This window comes from Aegilops tauschii, chromosome 5, assembly GCF_002575655.3.
Source record: "Aegilops tauschii subsp. strangulata cultivar AL8/78 chromosome 5, Aet v6.0, whole genome shotgun sequence".
Taxonomy (NCBI): domain Eukaryota; kingdom Viridiplantae; phylum Streptophyta; class Magnoliopsida; order Poales; family Poaceae; genus Aegilops; species Aegilops tauschii.
The window spans coordinates 188,128,491-188,149,995 of NC_053039.3; the positions used below are offsets into that span (position 1 = coordinate 188,128,491).

The 21,505-nt window shown below is 42.8% G+C and overlaps 3 long non-coding RNA genes across 7 annotated transcripts; all 3 read right to left on the reverse strand.

Moving 5' to 3' along the window:
- Positions 1 to 835: 835 nt before the first annotated feature.
- On the reverse strand, positions 836 to 3,974 carry LOC141023347 (uncharacterized). The gene is made up of 2 exons (XR_012184465.1): positions 2,488 to 3,974; positions 836 to 1,292 (listed from the first exon to the last, which is right to left on the reverse strand). It is a non-coding gene; the product is annotated as an uncharacterized lncRNA (long non-coding RNA).
- Positions 3,975 to 4,336: 362 nt separating this feature from the next.
- On the reverse strand, positions 4,337 to 4,984 carry LOC141023348 (uncharacterized). Its single transcript, XR_012184466.1, has 3 exons — positions 4,705 to 4,984; positions 4,586 to 4,611; positions 4,337 to 4,494 (listed from the first exon to the last, which is right to left on the reverse strand). It is a non-coding gene; the product is annotated as an uncharacterized lncRNA (long non-coding RNA).
- Positions 4,985 to 10,030: 5,046 nt separating this feature from the next.
- Positions 10,031 to 17,082, reverse strand: LOC109780375 (uncharacterized). 5 transcript variants are annotated; one of them, XR_012184462.1, is made up of 9 exons: positions 16,034 to 17,082; positions 15,590 to 15,796; positions 15,427 to 15,495; positions 14,696 to 14,743; positions 13,918 to 14,014; positions 13,652 to 13,724; positions 12,889 to 13,057; positions 12,684 to 12,803; positions 10,031 to 10,509 (listed from the first exon to the last, which is right to left on the reverse strand). It is a non-coding gene; the product is annotated as an uncharacterized lncRNA (long non-coding RNA). The 5 variants fall into 5 exon arrangements; XR_012184463.1 differs by having other exon boundaries at positions 13,652 to 13,728; XR_012184460.1 differs by lacking the exons at positions 15,427 to 15,495; positions 15,590 to 15,796; positions 16,034 to 17,082 and having other exon boundaries at positions 14,696 to 15,215.
- Between the last annotated feature and the right edge of the window lie 4,423 nt (positions 17,083 to 21,505).

Consider the following 21,505-nt stretch of genomic DNA (forward strand, 5'->3'; position numbering starts at 1 on the left):
CGTGTGTGTACGAAACAGACACGAACATTTATGTCTTCGATGGGTTGAGGCAGAACACGATTGAACCGGTCAACTAAAATCTAGCCAAAAATGAATGACCGACCTAGATCAAATGTGCCTCTGTCTTTTAATATTATGTAAAGATAAAGATAGGCAGGTAAAATAGTATCACCTCGGATGTAGAAAATAATATAGGTCGAAAAAACTGAAAGCGTAAATTCACGGAAAGAAGCGTATTGTGACGGTGAACCCACGGAGTCAATCCGTGCTTTATTATTAAATTAGGGAAAGACTAGCAAAAGGACCCGTGCGTTGCAACGGGGTAACAAAACTGTGGCCATCAAATAAAACCATCGAGAACATAATGTCTATCATGATTATAGATATGTACAAAAGGACCCGTGCCTTGTTAATTCAAATCAAATAAAACTGATTGCTGGTAGCGCTTAAGATTTAGACATGCTAATTAATTGATACGTTAAGTTGATCGGACCACATGACACAAGCTTAGAGACCACAATTTATTCTGAAAATTTTAGTTTAAATATAGCGATTGGAACATCTATATTCATCATATAAATACAACATATGACTATGATTTTGTTTGGAATTTTCATTTTAGACATAACAATACATGAACCATTAAATAATAAATTGGTTTTCCTGAAATTAATAAGGCATGTGAATGCTTCGACAGAATACATAAACCATTTTAATTTAAATAACAAAATAAACAATTAGTAATATAGGTGGGCTGCTTAGCCATGTAATCTACTATCTGCCTTGAAATGTAGTGCAAATACCTTTTCCACATATCCTGAAATAAAGAATCATCAATAAACTTCAGTATCTTAGATGGAGAATTATGGAGGTTTATTCTACAGCAGAGTACCACCTGAAGTTGAGTAGTGGCTTTAGAGTCATAAATCTATATAACTGGTAGGCTCAATAGTTGGTAAGAAACTCTCTTTTAATTAGAGAAAAGGCATGTATACTTCTGAAGTTAAGAGGTGCTATCAGCTAGCATCATGGCCATCTCTGCCTGTGTCCCACGATCATACTACGATATGGTGCAAAATAAATAAACTTTGATGAACACAAAATAAATAATGAGACCAGAAGTCTGCCGGCTCAGGCCGGGTCTCGCCGATGGCGACATGGCCCTCCCTAGGGAGAAGCACTCATCCGCGCCGTTCAGGCCGTCCAAGGCTATTGGGGCCAGGGCTGCACCTACGCACCTAGGAACTGAACATTGCCTCCTCTGCATTATATACACCTTTTAGTTTCCACATCTGGTGCAGAAAAAACATATATCACTATCAGTATTTCAGTATTTTCAGAAGTTACTGCCAAGAGCACACACTCAAAACAGTTACAGCAATCTTCCCAGATAACTTGAGACATGGGAAAAGCTTGAGTTTCTTGAAATGATGTGGATAATTATATGATTTGGTACAGAGGTGTTAGCTTATCTACGTTTTTATAAGATGTGGCCGAGAATAGTGAATAGCAACAGCTAAAGGACTATAATATCATCTAGCCTGGCATGCTCATGTAAACTAAATGCAGCTAACATAATAGCACTTTTGATATATCCGAATTTAGTACCATAAGATTGGAGAACCATACGGTTTGATTTCTCATATTTCGTTTCAGAAAATAGCAGAATCTGTTTTTAAAATAACAGTTAGAATGCTCCTTATAAAATCAGAATGTGCCTTTTAACATTTAAGCTCTAGGCTTGGTGTAGAAACTCAAATCGATCTAAGAATGCAAAAGCAACTGAACTTGATCTTAATAACAAGTTAAGTGTTGTCTAAACCAACTGTACATGATTTCTATGAAACAAATAAAGGCTCTTATGTTAGGATAATCCTCCTACTATAACAGTTTGAATTATTTCACTTCACAAACAAAGCACCTACCTATGATTTGGTCTGGTAGGCATGAAAGCTACAGTAACAATTAACAATTTCTGTAGAATAAATATTTTCTATATATACATACTTGGCAGAACCGAGTAAAGGGCATAGACAAAAAGAGCAGAAACTAAAGCTTTTGTATCACCAGAACAGTAAGTGTACTTTTAAGCTCACTTGTCTAGCTATAAGCTACCAAACTTCACTAACTCTGTGACTTTAAAACATCAAAATTAGGGGGCTACAAAAACATAAATCACCAGCTCACGCCCCGAGGAAAAGGACCTCTGAAAGTCTGAAGTGTGTTCACTGTGTTGTAGCAGGAAGCACATAATATATATTTGGTATTATATATGAAGCAATTGTAATCTGGAGTGCTGATTTTTTGTAAAAAACATTTATTCATTGACACCAAACGGACCAAAAGATCAGCCCATCTCAAATATTTTCAATCACTGAAAACTATGTACACAGATATTAATCTTTCAGACCAGACCAAGGAGAATGGTACTTTTTATGATTGTAGACGGAAATTTTACAGAATAATTTGGCAAAAGCTGATACATACCTGTGGTGTAGCACGTTCGGACAGCAGATGTTCTTCCGGCTCAGGTGTAGCACGCTCTGGCGGCGGATGTTCTTCCGGCGAACTCGGCGGAGGCGACAATATCAAAGCATTAGTTTTGGTCACTGTATGTAATGCAAATAAGCAATTCAATTGAAGTGGTCACGTTAAAAAAAGCTAGATTCAGAGAGGCGAACAATCATCCAAAGAAAATGTGGTGTCAAACTCTGCAGCGATGACTCTTTAAATGTGCTCCCTCTATTTGTATCGATCTAGACCGAAGCAGAGCAGGTCAAGGCAGAGCACCGGTCTTCAGGCGAAGTTGCAGCAGAGCCGATTGAAACGGGGGACGGAGCATCGGTATGGAGGACGGAGGCCACTGAGGGAGGCTCGACGTGCAGCCCAGCGCCGCCGCCTTGCTCTGTCGTCGTCTTCCTCGCGGTGGGAGGGGCGGCGACCCGGCCGTGGTGTCTAGCCGAGGGTCGAGGGGGCCTGTGGAAGGTGAGGTGACGGCGCCCGGGCGGTGGGAGGTGGAGGAGGGGGGAGTAAGAGAGGGCTTGAGAGGCCACGAATAGCCACCCGACGTGGATTCCTCGCCGGCGGCTCGTCCGCCTATGATCCGATCTCTCTCTCTCTCTCTCTCTCTCTCTCTCTTGATTTGAGCAACGACTTCGATTCCGATCTAGCGGCGAGGTGAGAAGCAGCGGCGGCGGCTTCGTGCGTGCGGAGGAGGAAGGAATCGGATGTGTGACGATGATTTTGTTTCCTCGTAATATGTAACTTGGTGGAGGCGAGATCCATCGTGGCTCTATGGAGGAGTCATGCCCGATCTCTCCTTGTTTGTTTTTTCCATACCGTGCGTCTATCCTTTGAGGCCGAAGACAGTCCTGTTGGCCCGAACGATCGAATCGTTATTCTCCTGCAAATCACTTATTATTAGACTGCGGGTTGATTTCCAAAAAAACGGAAGGACTTTTTCGCAAAAGAGTCATGACGGTGAACCTGACAAACTCAATCCGTGCTTTATTATTACTAGCAAAAGGGCCCGTGCGTTGCAACGGGAGAAACAAATGCTTATATGTTGTCACTTTTCTTTGCCCCACCAGTTATGGTGGTCACACTTTTAGCATAATCTAGTTGTTATACATTTCGATATCTTACATTAGATTGATATATGATGTGTAATATTTTAAAATTGCCTATATGAAGAGTACATGTATTTTCCGAAAAGAAGTCATCAATATTAGCAAAACCATGGATATTGTCCCATTAAAGTCACGCTAATGTTCGCTGATAAAGCCTTTTGGACATCAAAGTATTTATCTTTTCCTTGAAACAGTTCCTGAAACAATATAATAGACTTTTAATGTCCTACCATGAGAAGAAAGACCGCTTCAAATGTTTTAAACTATCTCAGGGTTACTTGGTTGGTGAAGTTATTCATTGTGTACTACTACTTGAAATTGCATTCGAAATAACATACCAACTACACTTTTTCCCGGCTAATTCAAGCAGCGCCTGAAAGAAATAGGCTCTACAAACTCAATAAACCAACTGTGCATTTAGACGCTGGTGTCCTTAAAGAAATGAGATTCCACTGGACTTGTTGTCAAATTCTTAAAGCTATTCATATGATAAAATCAAAAACCATGTATAAATCAATCAACACATATTTCAATATAGAGAGAGGTGTTTACCATCCGCTTATCAGTTTGCATGAGACTCAATTAAGACAAGAACAAAATAGTACTCCCTCTGTAAACTAATATAAGAGCGTTTAGAATACTAAAATAGTTATCTAAACGCTCTTATATTAGTTTACGGATGGAGTAGTACTGATAAACACCATGTACTGGACGACAATGCATCAAGAAAAATCATTCGCCTCACATGCGTGCAGTGCAGGACATACCTGCGACTTTTCCCCAACATGTTGCATCGCTCAACTTGATTTGCTGACTAAAGGACATGCAACTTCTTTTTTCATCCACGAAGTGAATTATGCCAATTCTTTTTTCAAGAACAATCAACACCAAAGGTGTTTAGCAAAGATTCTATAACATTATTGAAATAGCTACTAAATACAGCTAGATCAACTAACCTCCCTCCCACGGACTATCATCCGGGCTGCAAATCAGCATGAGCACACCATGACCCAAGAATATTGAATTTGAAGAAGAAAAAGAAGGAACTATGCAACCACGTAATCTAGCATCATACCCAAAAATCACAGCACGGCAGACGGCGGCGAACTCCGGCATGCAAATATAGTAGTCAAATATCCGAAAAGGGTCCCCATTCCTCACGATCTGATATAAAACAGGAGCACCTTCAGACCGATTGATTGTTGTGGTCTGAACTCTGGAAACCTGAATCAACTCATGTGCAATATGTGATAGTGCAACATGAAGGTTCACAAAATCAAATTCTGAAAAAGTGGTAGTGCTCTTCCTCGTTGAGTCCATAATAAAGCAACTAACTTGGCTGCATACAAGCTTGTATAGCTGGACAGATATGATGTTGGACGGCTAGGTTCAGAATCATATAAAATCAGTTCTTCGGAATAAAGCAGGATCCCGTCGGCGCTGCCTGCGATGCCGAAGCGACTGAAGTCAATCTTCTTCCAGTTTTCCTGCATCTCTTCCCAAAATCGCGTACCCCTTCTTGGTCATGTGAACCGGCAGTGACTCCTTGCCCAGCTCCTCGCTCCTCTAGATCATATCAGCGGGGTATATTGTGGAATCAAGGTTGTGGATGATGGGGGCTGCATGTTCTGGGCCAGAAACATAATACATCATTATCTAGTGTGCCTGCCCTTCCTTCCAAAAGAATTATGCATCTACTTTGCCTACAAGAGCACCATATCTGAAAAAGAATGGATAAACATGTAGTTCCTTCCTAATTAGCTAAGATTTGTGAATCAGTACGTTGGAAGGATGATACTACTAATAATAAGATAATTAGAAAATTCTGAAGTGTGAATGATAAGAGATCAAGCAGTCTCAGTAGAATTAGTACAGACTACACAGTGCGTCGACAATACATGACAAATAAAGACACGTTCATAATCTAGAAGACAACCATTTCATATTCCTGAGGCAGGGAAGATAACATATGAAATCTGAACCTGCATCATTGTACTGTTTAGGCTTTGCTTTGCTTTCCTTTCCATACCACGTCCTTTGTTCCACATGTTCCACTGCATTTTTCACTTAAACAACTTCATGTTGAACCAAAAGACACCACCACCAATGTCAACAGCGAACATATTCCGTAGCTGATGGTCCATCTTTTTCAAGTAGAAATTCAGAATAGAGGTGTGTCTTTGTTAGTAGCTCACCAACCCGCAGAATCGTGCCTTGAGATCAAAAGGCTTCTGCCTTGCTGATTCTCTCTTTCTGGCCTCCTCTTCTTCATCTAGCTTGAGCTGGGCCTGACACAACTCTTCCTCCTTCGCCATCACCTCCGTATAAAGAGATGGGGAGATTCTAATGCTACTAAGTAAGAAAAATAGCAATACACATTACCTTTATATGCGGGCTCTGTAAAGCACTGGATCTCCACCAATATAAACAACCAGTTGACGAAAAATATAAAACAAATACGAAAAAATATATATCTTCAGAAATCTGCTTTCAGGTAAAGCAACTCGTATATGGAGATGGTCCTTCGAGTAATGGTGGTGAGTGTGAGCCATTTTGCTGTGTGCCTCAATCACAAACATGTTTCCAGTGATCACAAGGACGACCTCCTTCAATCTGCATCACCATTACAATATATTAAGCATCGAAGTGAGATTAACTACACTTGATACTTCTTTTTGAAAGAAACTGCACTTGATACTTATATGGTACTGATTACTAAAGGTGCAACCTTGCCGTGTTAGGCCGTGTGTGCGGAAAATTTTGTGAAAAAAAAAATCCAACATTTATTTGAAATAAAATATGCAATATTTGTAAGATATTAAGCTTACGGATAAATGAGATTAAGCTTACGGACATCCCAGTGCAGATTGCAGTGTACTTCAACTCTGCATCACCATACAAGTATACAACATATTAAGCTTACGGATAAATGAGATTAAACATACTTGATAGTTGATACTGATGTTAGTAAAGGTGCAATCTTGCCTGTACTTCAATCTGCATCACCATTGATTGTAACTGCTGCCTACTTATGCGGCCTAATTCAAAAATAAATAAATCAAAAGGACGTTTGTGCCTGCTTGTGTAGAGGGACTAAATATATGCAACTGTAGAGTTCACGACACGAAATCAGCTTCCTGAGTGCGCAAAGCAGCAAATTCACTTCTGCCTACAGTTCAAGACAGAAGGCTATAACCAGCAGACCATGCTAAATGGTCTCCTTAACGGAATCTGTTCAAGTATAGCATACACCTTATTCTTCCTAATCATGCGATGGGCCTACCTCTTTCATGGAGTATCCAACAGTTAATTCGTCTAAACGGCAAACACCTTTTCATGCCAATGTACAGAGCTGAAGCTACTGGAAAATTTAACTGAAGTGAATCAACCAGATCGGAGAACAATGTTAGTCTCTCTAGGACAGAGCGAGTAAGCATGATGAATCAAACAATGAGAAATTAGTTGTCTCTCAATTAAAAAATCCAGAATGGCTGGGTGAAGTTCCCTGGTTCGTGTGCTCACAGATTTGAGATCACGCCATAAAATTTTTGGTTGAATTTAAGCTGGTGCTTATCAACTTGATTACCCTTGAAATACTTGTCACTCTAAGCCAACCAAATATGACATGGTAGCAACCTGTACATAGTGAATCATTACCTTAGACATTGTTCTTAATTAACCTAGTCCCTCTAGCTTGTGGATAGACTAACTAAACACAACAATGAATCAATCAATGAAAAATTAGCTGAAGATCAGGAAGTAGCACACTAAGGTTCAGTTTATGTTTGCTTCATTAACTGTAGGTTTCTAGAAAAACAAATAGCATGATTCCAATTCTCCTTGTGTCTTCAGTATGCAATACCTCATGGAGAACCGGCACTCGGAGTTCCGGCGATGTGTAGAGCAACGTCGGATTGCAGATGGTCTTCCGGCGAAGTAGGTGGAGGCGAGATTGGACAGTTCCCGCACAACAATCTCGTCTTACAAACTTGCAATGCGATTTACTTGTGCTTCCACTCTAGGGTTTCTTCTTATGGCTGGGAGATTGATCTGATATTCGGGTTGGACCCATAGCTACGTGTTGGAGCAGTATTCCATCGTGAACACGCCATCGACTCCTATCCAAATCAGAGACGTCCGCCTCGAGGTGGAGAGGGCTGGGGGTGAGGAGTTGGGGCGGGTGAGGAGGCGAAGAAGAACAGGGCAACGACGGCGCTGCTCGAGGGTAGCTGGAGAGGAAGACTGGCCGCGCGTGGCGGCGGTGCCGTGCCGTGTAGGGAGAGGACCACGTGCTATTGTGCCTTGTGCGTACGCAGAGGAGAGGACAGGCCGCCGATCTATAGGAGCTCGCCGCCGCCACCAGATCCCGGCCCCACCGCTCGAACCCGCCGCTTGCCGGAGATCATGCCACCTCCGTCGCAGGTTCCCCCTGCTCCCGTGCGCAGCGGAGTTGGAGGGATGGGGGCGTGGCGGCGGAGGGCGTCTGGAGTTATCGTGCGTGAGACAGGGCTCGTTGAATCGTGTTTATATTTATATTAGTACCACCTCGTTTATATTAGGATTTTGTCCATACAAATTATAAAAGCGTATTCTGACACGAGAAGAAAGCGTATTGTGAGGGTGAACCCTGGACAAATTGTAAAAGCGTATTCTGACACGAGAAGAAAGCGTATTGTGACGGTGAACCCGACAAAGTCAATCCGTGCTTTATTATTAGGGAAAGACTAGCAAAAAAGGCCGTGCGTTGCAATGGGAGAACAAAATCCTCTTATGCGTCAAGCGACTCATTCGTGTTGCCACTTTCATCTTCCATCTTCTCCTTCCAATCTTATCAAGGTTTGTGGTTTAACATGCCATAGTCCTTTAATTTCGGCCCCTCTCTTTCGTTTCTCCATCAAAATCTTCACCTTCCGATCTTACCGAGGTTTGTGGTTGATGCCACTTTCCTTTAATTTCGCCCTTCAATTTTTTATACATTGTACATTTGACTACCTAGGAAGATCCTGCTAGGGATACACCTCAGCGGTTGAAACATACCTTCCGCATATTTGATAATTTCAAATTCGATAATGACCATTCGACCTCAATGAACATGTACATATGTCTAAGTTTAGTAGTAATGAAAATGTACCAAATGAAACCATGCAAGTCACACACCATATATAACAGTAATATTTCTAAGCGCATCTAGCAAATTACTTTGTTAACCAGAGTAACCACACAAGTAAATATATAAAATCATGAAGATGCAAACTATTACAATAATTCTGTTGTGGTGAAATTAATAACAAAGAATGATTGTGCAATTGGGAGGAGATGAGAAACATAACTACATTTTTATATTGTGCATTGTACATTTGACTACCTAGGAAGATATCCCTTTGAACTGCCTTAAAAACCAATAAAGCTTAATTAGTATGCCTAACTTTCAGGTTAGTGCATGGTTACAAATATTCCAACTACTTAACTGACCCTGAGTATGATACTCTTTGACTTTTCCACTATAGACTAATTAATAGTACAATAATCTTTGTATGAAGCAAAAGAATAGAACTCCTTAATACAAAAAAAAAGATAAATCCTATTAATTTACAATGTTAGCACTTACAAAACCTACCCTGTATTGCTTGCTGCTGGCAGCACCAAACATGGACATGTCTGCCGCTCTGGTTGTAATATTAGCTGATAGGAGCTTCTATCAGGTAGTCCAGGCAATGCAAGAGAAAAAATTAAAACACAATGGAAGGCATATAACGGCTATTAGTTGGACGACATCACATGCCAGTACGTCTCCACCAAGTAGATTGAATTTCTACATCCCGCCACCAGATCAATTAAGGGGTGGTGATGATTCCACATATTTTTCTTAATTTCTCTATTCAAAGTAATTGTAATCTCGAGCACACAGATTTACTCGTTGACACAAAACTGACTAAAAGTTCAGTCCTAGTTTTTTGTTCATTTACTGACTGAAGTGTAGCATCTATGAATATTTCAGACTTGAATCAAACAGGGAGAAAAAGAACTTACTTGTTCATGGATTTGAATCAAACAGGGAGCAAACAGAGAATTAAACACAGACTGGCAAACATTGAATCAAACAGTTTTCATTTAATTGGTTTCCGTATGATAAAGTACAGGTAAAGCCCAGCTTACAAAGATTGGACGCCCAGATTAAACAGAAAAAAGTGCAGACAACTTTCGTACACGCCCAGGTTACAGACTGATTATGATTTGTAAAAAAAGGGAAAATCCCCCAGCAATATTGGACAACGTTGGCCTAATATGAGTACAGGTTAATAGATGTAACATCTTTGAAGCTTAATATGAAAATTCAAAACCTTCGTGTCCAAAAACCTTCATAAGTGCACAAATCTCCTAGCCCTAGTAATTTTGTAGTGTTTGTGAGCTGCATAATGTAGAATTGGTTTATGTCACATATGCATGAGCATAGTATGCTGTGCCTTTGGACCTGCAAACCCATATCACAATGGATAAGCATGTGAGCACCAGCACACCTGCTAAAACCGGCAATACAATTTTCATCTGTTCCTACAACTGCTATGACTAATAATCATAATTTGTTTCGTCTCGAAACATATTTTCATACTCTACAAACTTTTCTCGGTACAGATACAACACAACTCTATGTTCAGTGAAGGTTTCTGTTACTTTCCTATGAACTTTTATTTCCGAGATCACAGTCATATGAATATCAGCATATGACTTACTAAGTTGAAACTGTTGTCATCAGAGCTACCAAAATCCATCCATGGGGTATTCCTTCTCCACCTTGCAGCTAACATCAGTGTTTCGTCTACTCAAGCACGCCAACACGCCCTAGAGCGCCCTGTCCAGGGGATGGCAACCAACTCTGACCCTGCAAGTGCAGCAGACATGAGGAATACAAACTACAATCTTTTACTTGATGATGCAATGCCGGACAAACTCTAGATTCTGAATAAAAAACCCCTCTAATCCTGCTATTCAAATATGCATGGTTTCAGTTTAGCATATGAAAAGTTATGAACCCATTTTTCAGAACAACACTTCTCCATTGGATGCTTGCTTTCCATAGTTTAGGGTCGACATCCTACTAAATCACTCCTGGACGTCTCCCATGTAGCTGCAGAAGCGGCCGCTTGAACCACCCAACCCCGTCGCCGCCCCCGGAGCCGCTCGCTGCCATGGATGGCCGCTATGTCTGTCTGCGTTGACTGCAGGCAAGCGCGCGCATCTGACGCATCCGGCCCCGCCACCGGCGACGACCGCCTCCTTCGCGCCTCCCCTCTCGCCCAGGCAGCGTGCCCCCCGCGGCCTTCATGTACGTGCTCGCCCGCCTCGCCAGAAGACCATGGCGTCGCCAGTGCCCGAGCGCCGCCTGCACGCTCCTGTAGCCGGCCGCCTCACACGCGACCGCGCCGCCGCGCGTGTCCTCCGGTGAGCCTCTCCGTCTCCCGCTGGCTCTTTTCCCAGCCACCGCGCCTCCAACTCCGACGCTTTTGTAGCCCCTTTCTCATCCCACTCGCCGTCATGGGCACTTGGGTGACGTTGTTGCTTGCATCCCTTGGCGTGATGGTCAGCTACTAAATCTCTCGCGCTCTCTGCTGCTGGGAGGCGCCAATTACCACACTATCCCATCCGCCTCCGTGCTCGTGTACCGTATCCTCGGCCATGGCGGCGAGCGTTGGAGGAGTCGGGGCCGGCGGCATATTTTGGGCATGGACACAAGGTAAACGTAAAGTTGGACACAGTCTGGCCGGCCCATCTAGTAGCAAAGGCCCATCTGGCAGTCAATCCTGCATGGCGAGCTAGCGATCGATCGTTGGCTCCCGCGATAGATTAGTACCACCTCGGATATATATTTTAAATTTAAACTAAAAGCGTAAATTCAAAGAAAGCGTATTGTGACGGTGAATCCGACAAAGTCAATCCGTGCTTTATTAAGACTAGCAAAAGTGCAACGGGAGAAATAAATTATCACCCCTAGCGCCCCCATCCCTGTTACCACTTCTTTTCTTTGTCATCATTGTCGGTAACGATGTCCACTACACGGTGAACATTCCACGTAAGCTTGGAACCAATAAAGAATTGCATCACCTGCATGGACAGACCAGCGAACGCTCGCGTTTGAGATCCCGGCCACATGACCCACATCTACACAATGAAATACTTGTGCCTTGTGTTTATGTTATCTGGTTTTACATCATATTAGTTTAGTACCAATCCGTGAAGGACCCAAACAAAAACTAAATTTAATTTTATTTTAAAATGATCAACACTTTTCTGTAGGGTAACACGATCAACGCCAAAACACACTGGAGGTTGTGAGTTTTATTCCAGTAACGGTCAACTATTTTTTGCCTCATCTCCTAAAAGGGGTGGTGGGTTTGATTTGTTGGGCCAGGTCGCACGGACATGTTGGGAGGGCACCGGTTCTTTTTACTGGTGGAACATTACGCGGGCGAACGTGGCAGAGGCCAAGTGGCCCAAGACAGACGATTAGTAGAATAGCCTAGCTCAATATGAGGAAACACCATGGACATACGAAATGGGAGGACCAATAATATTATACCTCCATTTATATATTAAAAATACTATATATGCCTGTGGGTTAGAACGGTTGAAACATTTGACATAAATTTAGTGAGGATTGTATGTGCAAACATAATGTTCAATGTGCTACAAATTTGGCGCAAATTTAGTAAAGATTATAAGAGCAAGGAAAACATAATGGAAGAAAAAAATGACATGAATTTAGTGAGGATTAAAAAATGCCACATCATTTTTACTCATAAGATGGCATGGCAACCTGCCATTGATTCCCGCACCTCCTGTTAATTAGTTTTTCTTTCTCTTTCTTTCCTTATATCATGATGCCCACATAATTACCGTCCATTTCCTTCCTCTCTCTTTCTCCTTCCTTCTTTATTTCTCATGCAATTATTTTTTCCTTTTTTGCTAGGCCTGCTAATTACTCATGCGATTAATATGGCACCCACATAATTACCATCGATTTTCTTCCTTCTTTATTTCTTATTCAATACATATTACCTTTCTTGCCGGCTCCACATAATTACCATCTTCCTTCTTTATTTCTCATGCAAAGAATGTCTATTTCCTTTCTTTATTTCTTTGCTTAATTTCCAAAGCAGCTTCTTGATGCCTGACAACCTAAAAATTGTATATAAACTGGTAAAAATTAATGTAAAATAGCAAGGTGGGACTATTTGACAAGTAAACAAATATGAAAAACAACTTCCAGCCTGGTCCCTTGTCCGTCCAGTGGGCCGCCGCACTCGTACATGCCCATCACGACCGTGCCTGTTGATCTCGGCCCGAGTACGCCTGTCCTTTATTCTTAAGGTTCCAGACGCCCAAATTAGCAAGCTTAGGAGCCTAGCCTTAGTGGTCTGCTGCGCTGCAATCTATACATGGCAGACCATGGATCAAATCCCAGCGGCGTCAACCATATTTTTTCAGCGAATCAGCCACTTACGGAAAAAAATCAGACGCGGTGAAATAGATAGAGCGAAAATTTAGTACCACCTCGAATATGTTTTAAATTCAAACTGAAAGCGTAAAATCACGGGAAGAAGCGTATTGTGACGGTGAACCCGACAAAGTCAATCCGTGCTTTATTATTAGGGAAAGATAGCAAAAATACCCGTGCGTTGCAACGGGAAAAAAATTCTTAGATGCCTAGTCCAATAAGCATGGCTACATCCCACATCAAAGTCCTGTATTTCAACACCAACACTAAGAAGAGTGTTGATGTATTATGTTCTTATTTGCGTGGAAAGCAACTAACAGTAGCGCCAGCGTGTCAAGACAAACACGAGGGCGGCAAAACATGAACATCTTTCAATTTCTTACAATAGTAGCTTGAATATCATGGAGCACAATTCAAATGATTGTTCATTGATCTATTAACCACAATAGCAGAATATATTAAACTGAAAGGTATTTTCTACAGAGTAAGTGTCAAAAAGGATTCTTGCGGAGTGAAGGTTAGTGCTCACCATCAAGTCGCCAGGTTCCATATACAACTACAACTTGTTGGTGCAGGCTTTCACTCTGCATCTGAACCTCCATCTATCTTTCGGTCATGGTCATATTTTAGTATAATTAGTTAGAACCACCAAGTGAGCTTTAATTAACTCACAAGCTTATAAATAAACCATAAGCTATACTCAAACATACTTTAGGAAAGTGAAAAAAAACATGCAGGGTGAACAATACAACTAATGTACCACGCCAAATTGATTTCAACAGGGATCAGGCCAACCTTTACGGAACAGGGACCAGGTTGTTGTGCTATATCTTGCCAGTGGTCCTCATTGGTAGCAGTTATTGTTGTCAAAACATCTGTTACTTGCAAGTTACTGCAAAAAGAATTTCATATCAGCATATGCTTATTGTTACCCTTTTCTGAATATACAAACGTTGCTACATGTGTCACGGTCTTTAGTTAAATTTATTAGGCCAATTTGGCAGGATACACCCATTACGAATTTCTACTAAATTGTGTGATCAAAAGAGCAGGAAAATGAGGGACAATACAAAGTATAGATTCTACATGATGGTCACCCTTTGCGAGCTACTCCCCGCACCTATTGCATCTACACGATTACATATTTTGTGTAGATATTAGAGTATGTCATGATTCAACTATCCTAAAGACACATGTAATTCGAATTTTTAACATGTCCTCTGTTAAATCTCACACCAGAAAGAATTGGTAATATGGAGACAACATCTTCCTTATATGAACATTTGGAAGCATACACATCATTTACAATGACCTTACAATGTATTTTTAATCCAACTAAGAATTTTAGAAAATACCTAACCTAAGTACAGTCATATGAATGATTTCAAATCCATTTAAGCTTAACATCTAGCAGAACAGAGTTTCAATTAGACTATTTACTGTACATCCGGAAAATAAATTCAAAGATTTAAGGAATCATATAGCAATAAATGAACAATCGAGCAATTCAGGTCACCTCAACAAAAAATAAATAAGAGTGGTTTGAGCAGTTTTGTATGCATTAAGCAACTACCTCCAAGTAGTCAACACTTTCCAGCATGTTCAAGTAGTCAACACTTCCCTGCGGACATACAAAAAAGGAATCTTGCGAGTTCAGTATCCATAGCTCTAACACGCTCTGATGAAGGGTAGTCAAATCCCTCAGCCAAGAGAGATTACTAAACTGAATGTTATCTCTGTAAGAACATAATTACATGATGCTTGTATGCACTTTTGACATGATCATGCTTATGCCCCTAAACATTAGCCAAGTTCATGCACTTCTTGTCACATGAAGAGTGGATATTCATTAGCCAAGTTAAGAAGACTACAAAGTAACAATTTTTCTACAGAACTATCCATGTGGATTAAAAAAAATTGTACTATCCATGTGGATTAAAAATATAAGTATGGGGGTCTCTCTTCCTATAGAAGCATCAGGCGGAGATGCTAACGAACGATGTGTGCTGAAGGCCCGATCCACCGTCTTCAAGGCGGATCTCGAGAACAGTACGGTCGGCGAGCAACACGTTGACGACATGGACACGGATGTACTGTGTATTAACGGTCAAACAATTAAATTGATAGATGCACTTCACTGTAAATCAGGTGCTATGCTTACCAAATAACAATAAAAATCCAAAAATAAATTGGGAACTACTGGGCGGTAAGGGAAGACTGCAGATTCAGCTCCTCATTGATTTTGCTACAATTTGTGTATTGTCAGTTTTTGCACGGAGAAGATTCAATCATGTACGAACTAACCTTAAAGTTTTTGTGTACGTCCTAGTGTGTCAATTTTTCCAGATCAAAAGATCGAATCAACACGCCCAGCTGACAGGTAAGTGGAGAGGGAGCTAAGAAGCCAGTCAGGGCCTCAGGGGAGCAGCTGCACTAAACTAACACTAAATAACACATTAACACTTACCTGACCATCAGACTCCTGAAATCAGATTCCTTAAAAGTGTAGCTCATCAAAAGTACAATATGCACACAAGATCCACGATCATCATAGTACAATATGAAAGTCAGATATCAAAAGTACAATATGGACACAGGCATCCTGAGCCAGATTCCCTCCTTGAACGTCAGACTACATGGGGTCCGTGATCTATGAAATACTCCTGCTGCTTATCTACATAAAAAATGAAAGCCTTGAGTTATCTGCTTATTAATTTTTTTCAAAAAACATTGATGCTCCATTAATATTAATATCTAATAATAATTGTTTAGAATAGCAGTCAGTGCATGAATGAGAATCAATGGAGATTGGAAGCCAGTCTACAAGCCTAATTGCGTTCGTCAATGAGTTGCATCAGGACCAAAAACTTCTTTATCAGAGATTAGCTGTAATAGCATCGGGGGTGCATACCTAGATCAACGACAGAAGGGCCAGAGTTAGAGAGTTGTGCTCCCTGGGCCAGAACCATATATGCGTAGGTGCGCTTGCGCACAGCAGCAAAGAGGACAAGAACAACAGCAAGCCTCCGAAGCATGGTGGCGGTGAAAATCCTGAAGGTGTAGCCGCAGGAAGGACACATACCGATTTTTTTTTGAACAGACATACCGATTATTTGGACGAGGGATACCGAGCAGCACAAGCCGCTGAAGCATGGCACCAGGGAAGGATCCGCCGATCCGCGGAGCAGGCGTCTGTGAGCCATGGTTCTGACGGCTGTTGCGGAGGCTGGCAAGTTGCGATTTGTTTGGGGCGACGTTTTCTTGCACTTCTCCTGTTTTTTGAAGCTTCCTGATGTCACATATGAATGAAGCTTATGAAAATTAGTCCGACGCCCGGCGGCGTACATGAGGCGGTGATCGATCGCCCGTGGATGCAGCCCACGAACGCGGGCGCGCGGTCAACGCTCGAGGACGAGTTCGTCGTCTCCCCGACGAAAAAGAGGTGGAGGGCGGGATGATCCGTTGCAGGGGTGATGGCGGCGCAACAGCGAGGTGGCTGCGCATCAGATCCGGCCGGTGGGGATGGCTCCCAGCTTTGGCGGTGAGGCCAGGGCACCGGAGTTGGTCGGGGACGAGCGCCAGCGGCTGTTCCTGCTACGGGACAGTGAAGAGAGAGAAATATGAGAGAGAGAACCAGAGAAGAAGGGAAGGAAGAAATAGAGAGAGAGGAGGCAGGCAGAGCGGCGGCGTTGGGGTCGCGGGATCCTGCACGTCGCCGGCGAGCGGCGGGAGCTTCCCCCGGTGGCGGCTCAGGGTGGCGCGGGCGCACTCGGGTTCTCCTCCCGAGCGGGCGTTCGTCTCCTGCTCTTGAGCGTGTAGGAAGGCTGGGCGCTGGGGGCTGCGGGTGTTGGTGGTGCTCCGGCGTTGGGCTCGCCGGCCGGTCGCCAGAGGCCGGGGACGACGCTGGTCCTCTCCTTGGGAGGGCTTGTTCGATGGAATAGATGTATTTATTTGTATCACAAAAAGGATTGAAAAGTGGAAGATTGGACTAAAAAGAGAAAGAAGACAGGGTTGTATCAAAGAAGAAGAGGAAGGAGACCGGGTGTCCTTTGCGGACGAAAGAAAGAAGGAGATCGATTGATGAAATAACAAGAAAACAAACAAATAAATACTCGGTCTCGCCCAGCCCAATTGAGACGCATCGCAATAGCCCAATCTAATAAACGCACGGAAAACAAATAAACGTAAGGAAAACAACTTTTTTTCGGATGAGATTAGTACCACCTTGGATATAGAAAATAAATATAGACGTGTTGAAGAAAAAAAACTGAAAGCGTAAATTCACGGGTATTGTGACGGTGAACCCGACAAAGTCAATCCGTGCTTTATTATTAATTAGGGAGAGACTAGCAAAAGAGCTCGTGCGTTGCAACGGGAGAAAAAAAATCATCACATTTGATTTGATTTATTATGACCCAAATCAATTATTTCATCCCTTAGCATTCAACTTCTAACCACGACTCTTGGTATACACTTCTAATATTAGGTTTTCAATAATAAAAGAAATTCAACCATGACAAGTGTGCACCTGTTAGTTGCGAAAAATTCTGTTGATACCAAATTCTTCAACATATATTGAAAATAAGTATACTTGTACAAATTCTACATTCTTGAAAGAAGAACGGGTTGGTTGTTTCAAATAGAAGATCTCCGAAAACTTATGGACCAAACTAAATATGAATGTAGGGAATAAGATACACAAATTAGATTATGCTATAGGTAGACCTTATTTTCATGACCAAAATGAATGTACCTTGTTTATCGTGTTGCTTCAGAGTAACTCGCATACATAAGCAAAGTTAGCACAGAACCAATAGAAATAAGATAACCACTACAGAGTTCAATTGGACCTCTCACATTACAAAACAATTTGCCCCTTCCTTTTGGTTCACTTTTCTTTACAATTTTTCTTACTGTTTGGCATTCTATGACCATCTAGACAGTATTTTCAGATAATGTTGTTGTCCCTGCTACTAAAGTTTAGTTCTAGACATGTTTAACTCCATGTACTACACTTCAACGCAAAAAAAATGTACTGCTACCCTCAAGCAATTGAAGCGAGACCCTTCCCTCATGCAATCCAACTGGTTCAGTTGGAACCGACATTCTCGTATATAGTGAGGTGCTTGTCGTGACTTCATCAGTTTCAAAACCTACCGGTTTAATCTCTTGGTGCTTATAGATGTATGATATGCGTGTGTACTTTTATACGGCCGAGTGTATGTACGTGACGTCGGCGTCTATGCTGTGTCTTTTTTTTTAAGTTCCACTTACACCTTTGCATGGATTAACTTAATGTGCTCGTGCGTTGCACTGGGAATAAGCTCCGTCTACTCACATGTTGCAACTTTTCATGTTCGCCGCCACCGACGATTTTCATGTTCACCACCGTTCATGATGGTATGATTCTCAGTGTCCTCATTTTTTTATATTAGCAGAAAGAGTTGTGATGGATCCAAGTGGGATTATTTCTATAATTTTTTTATATTCGAAAGCGAGTGTGTTTTTACTATCTTAATTTTGTTAGGACAATGTTAGTTGTTTGGTTTACAAGATTATATTGCTTCTTGTTGCACTATTTTTGAACACAATACAGACGAAGCGCTCATACATGCGCGCATACACTCACCCCTATGAACATACAGATGCACACCTACCCCTATGAGCATCTTGAGATTTACGAAGTCACCGTAGGCGTCTCGTCTTCAATGGGAACGTCTCTCCCACTAAAAGCGCATCGCCGGAAATCCTAAAATAAATCTAAAAATAATGCGAGTATCAGGATTTAAACCCTAATGAGCTGGAAATACCACCGTCCATCTAACCATCCAACCATTCATCTGAACACAAACTTTTCATGTAGACAACATATATGCTCTTTGTCTAAAACAGATAGTACAAAAACTGCATGCACACATCTTCCCGTGCCAATTCTCAATAAGAAAACTTTTCTATCTTTCCCGTGAGTAAACTTCTCCGCCGGCCTGTACCCATCATTCATTAATTATTAAATCGGAGGTCGAGCGGCCGCCATGTACATAGCCCCATCACATGTACGCCTCGCTTGGGGCATTCTGATGTCCCTCATCCACATGTTGTTGCTTCAAGGAGAGATAAGAGAGAGCCGCCGAGGGAGAGATAGATGGTGGAGGCTGTTGCCCAAATCTTGCTTCAGAAAGGCGACGCCGGTCTTGCTCCAGTAGTCCGACCTGCTGGTGAATCTCTAGCCCCGCCCCCCTTCTGTTGCCATCGAGCGTGTTCCCGCTGCGCCTCGGGGTCCTCTGCCGGCGACGGCCCCATCGAGACCCCATCGCTGCGCCTCGGTCCTATGCCGCATCAGCTCGCGGCCGACCGGCTTGCCTCCGCGCTCAAGCTCGCCCTCGTAACCGGCGCCCCATCTGTTCTCTGCCGCATCAGCCTGGGCATATTGCCGACGACGCCCGCATCGACACCTCCATCGAGCGTGTTCCCGCTGCGCCTCGGTCCTCCGCTGTGTTCTTCCTTCCTTCGCCCTTCCTACTTTCCCTTTTCTTGTGGAGATAATTCTTTTGCATCATCCTCTTCATCTCTGCTTATCAATTTTCATGGCCGCTTGTTTCGATCACCAGGGCATGCATATATAAACCGATGAGATTAGATGTAAAAGAGCAATGTGGGATTATTAACTGAAAGGAGAACATGTGGCTTTTGTATAGGTGAGTCAATTGCACGCACTGTCGTTGGGTAGCCCACTCCAGGTAAAAATAAAACACGAATCTTTTTGCAACAGAGCGGGCCGAGGCCGGGATTATTAACTGAAAGGAGAACATGTGGCTTTTGTATAGGTGAGTCAATCGCACGCACTGTCGTTGGGTAGCCCACTCCAGGTAAAAATAAAACACGAATCCTTTTGCAACAGAGCGGGCCGAGGCCGGAACACATGTACTGCTGCGGCAGCCCAATACGGGGATAGGAAAAAGCGGACGGGAATTTTAGTACCACCTCGAAAAGGAGCGGAAGAAAATAACTTCAAACTGAAAGCGTAAATTCACGAGAAGAAGCGTATTGTGACGGTGAACCCGACAAAGTCAATCCGTACTTTATTATTAGGGAGAGACTAGCAAAAATGCCCGTGCGTTGCAACGGGAGAAAATAAACACCACAAGTCCTAACTCAACCAATTGAGCATGGCGTAAGACCTCACCTCCATGCCCCTAACCAAATAAACATGACTAAGACCTCACTCTTAGGCCGGCGTCCTCTATTTGAACATGACACCTGAATCAAGTTTCCGCTTATCCACTTTTTCACCCTCGTTGTCGATAGCCACACTGCCAATTGTTACTAAGCAAGGTTGGCCAGGCCCAAGAACTGGATGGTTTAGCATCCTTCGTGTTCGGCTAGACTAAGAACGTTGGGCAAAGATTTATTATCATTCGGCTAATATAGTAGGGAAAATGGAGTAGTTCGTGTTGGACACACCATGACATTTGAGTTCGACTCCTCATCCGTTGTGACCGGTGGCACTGGGCTGAGCGAGGCAGGCTTCTACGTGACGATGTCTAGCAGAAGAGCATGTCAGTGACCGGCATGTGTTGGTCGACTCGGTCATACCAAAGACGCAATGGAGAAAAAAACATCCAATGTAGTCGTGGATATAACTTTCTTCTTGAAGTTTGAACATATATTCATTCCCGGCATTACGTCGGGGCTTTCAATATTATTATTCAGTCTTAGGAATCTGTCTAAATAGCAGCCACCACGTATAGAGCAGGCAAGCCGAATCCCCACCTATAGGTAGGAACCTGTTTAATTAGCCCACCACTTAAATAGAAGATTAGCCTCCACGTACGGATATCATGGAAATTTGGCACAATTTTTCCTCAATTCTCGTTCCTTCCTTTATTATTTCTCTCAGTCTATATTATTTGATTTTTCAATCAATTCCCGTTCCTTCCTTCATTATTATTTCTCTCAGTCTATATTATTGACTTGTCCTCAATTCTCAATCCTTCCTTGAATTACCTTTCTTATATTTCTGTCCCTAATTTTCCCAACAATTCTCAATCCTTCCTTGAATTATCCTTCCTGTACTCTAAACCCACCGCGCTCGCCTGTAGATGCACACCGGAACCGCCGGCCCGCCCAAGCCCATCTGGGCAAGACCAGATCGGCGATCTCGGTCGCCGCCACAGGGGCGACTCCGCCGCGGGGAGGTTGCGCCTCCGCTGACTCCGCCGTCACGCATGCCCTAGGGATCCCGCCGCTCCTTGCCGCCGGATCTGCGTCGAACGATGCGCCGCCGCCGCCCGGAAAAAACACGACCACCGCACGAGGGATAAGGCCCCGCCGCCGCCATCATAAGCCAGGCTTCGTCGGTGAGACCTCGGGCGGTGGCAGGACG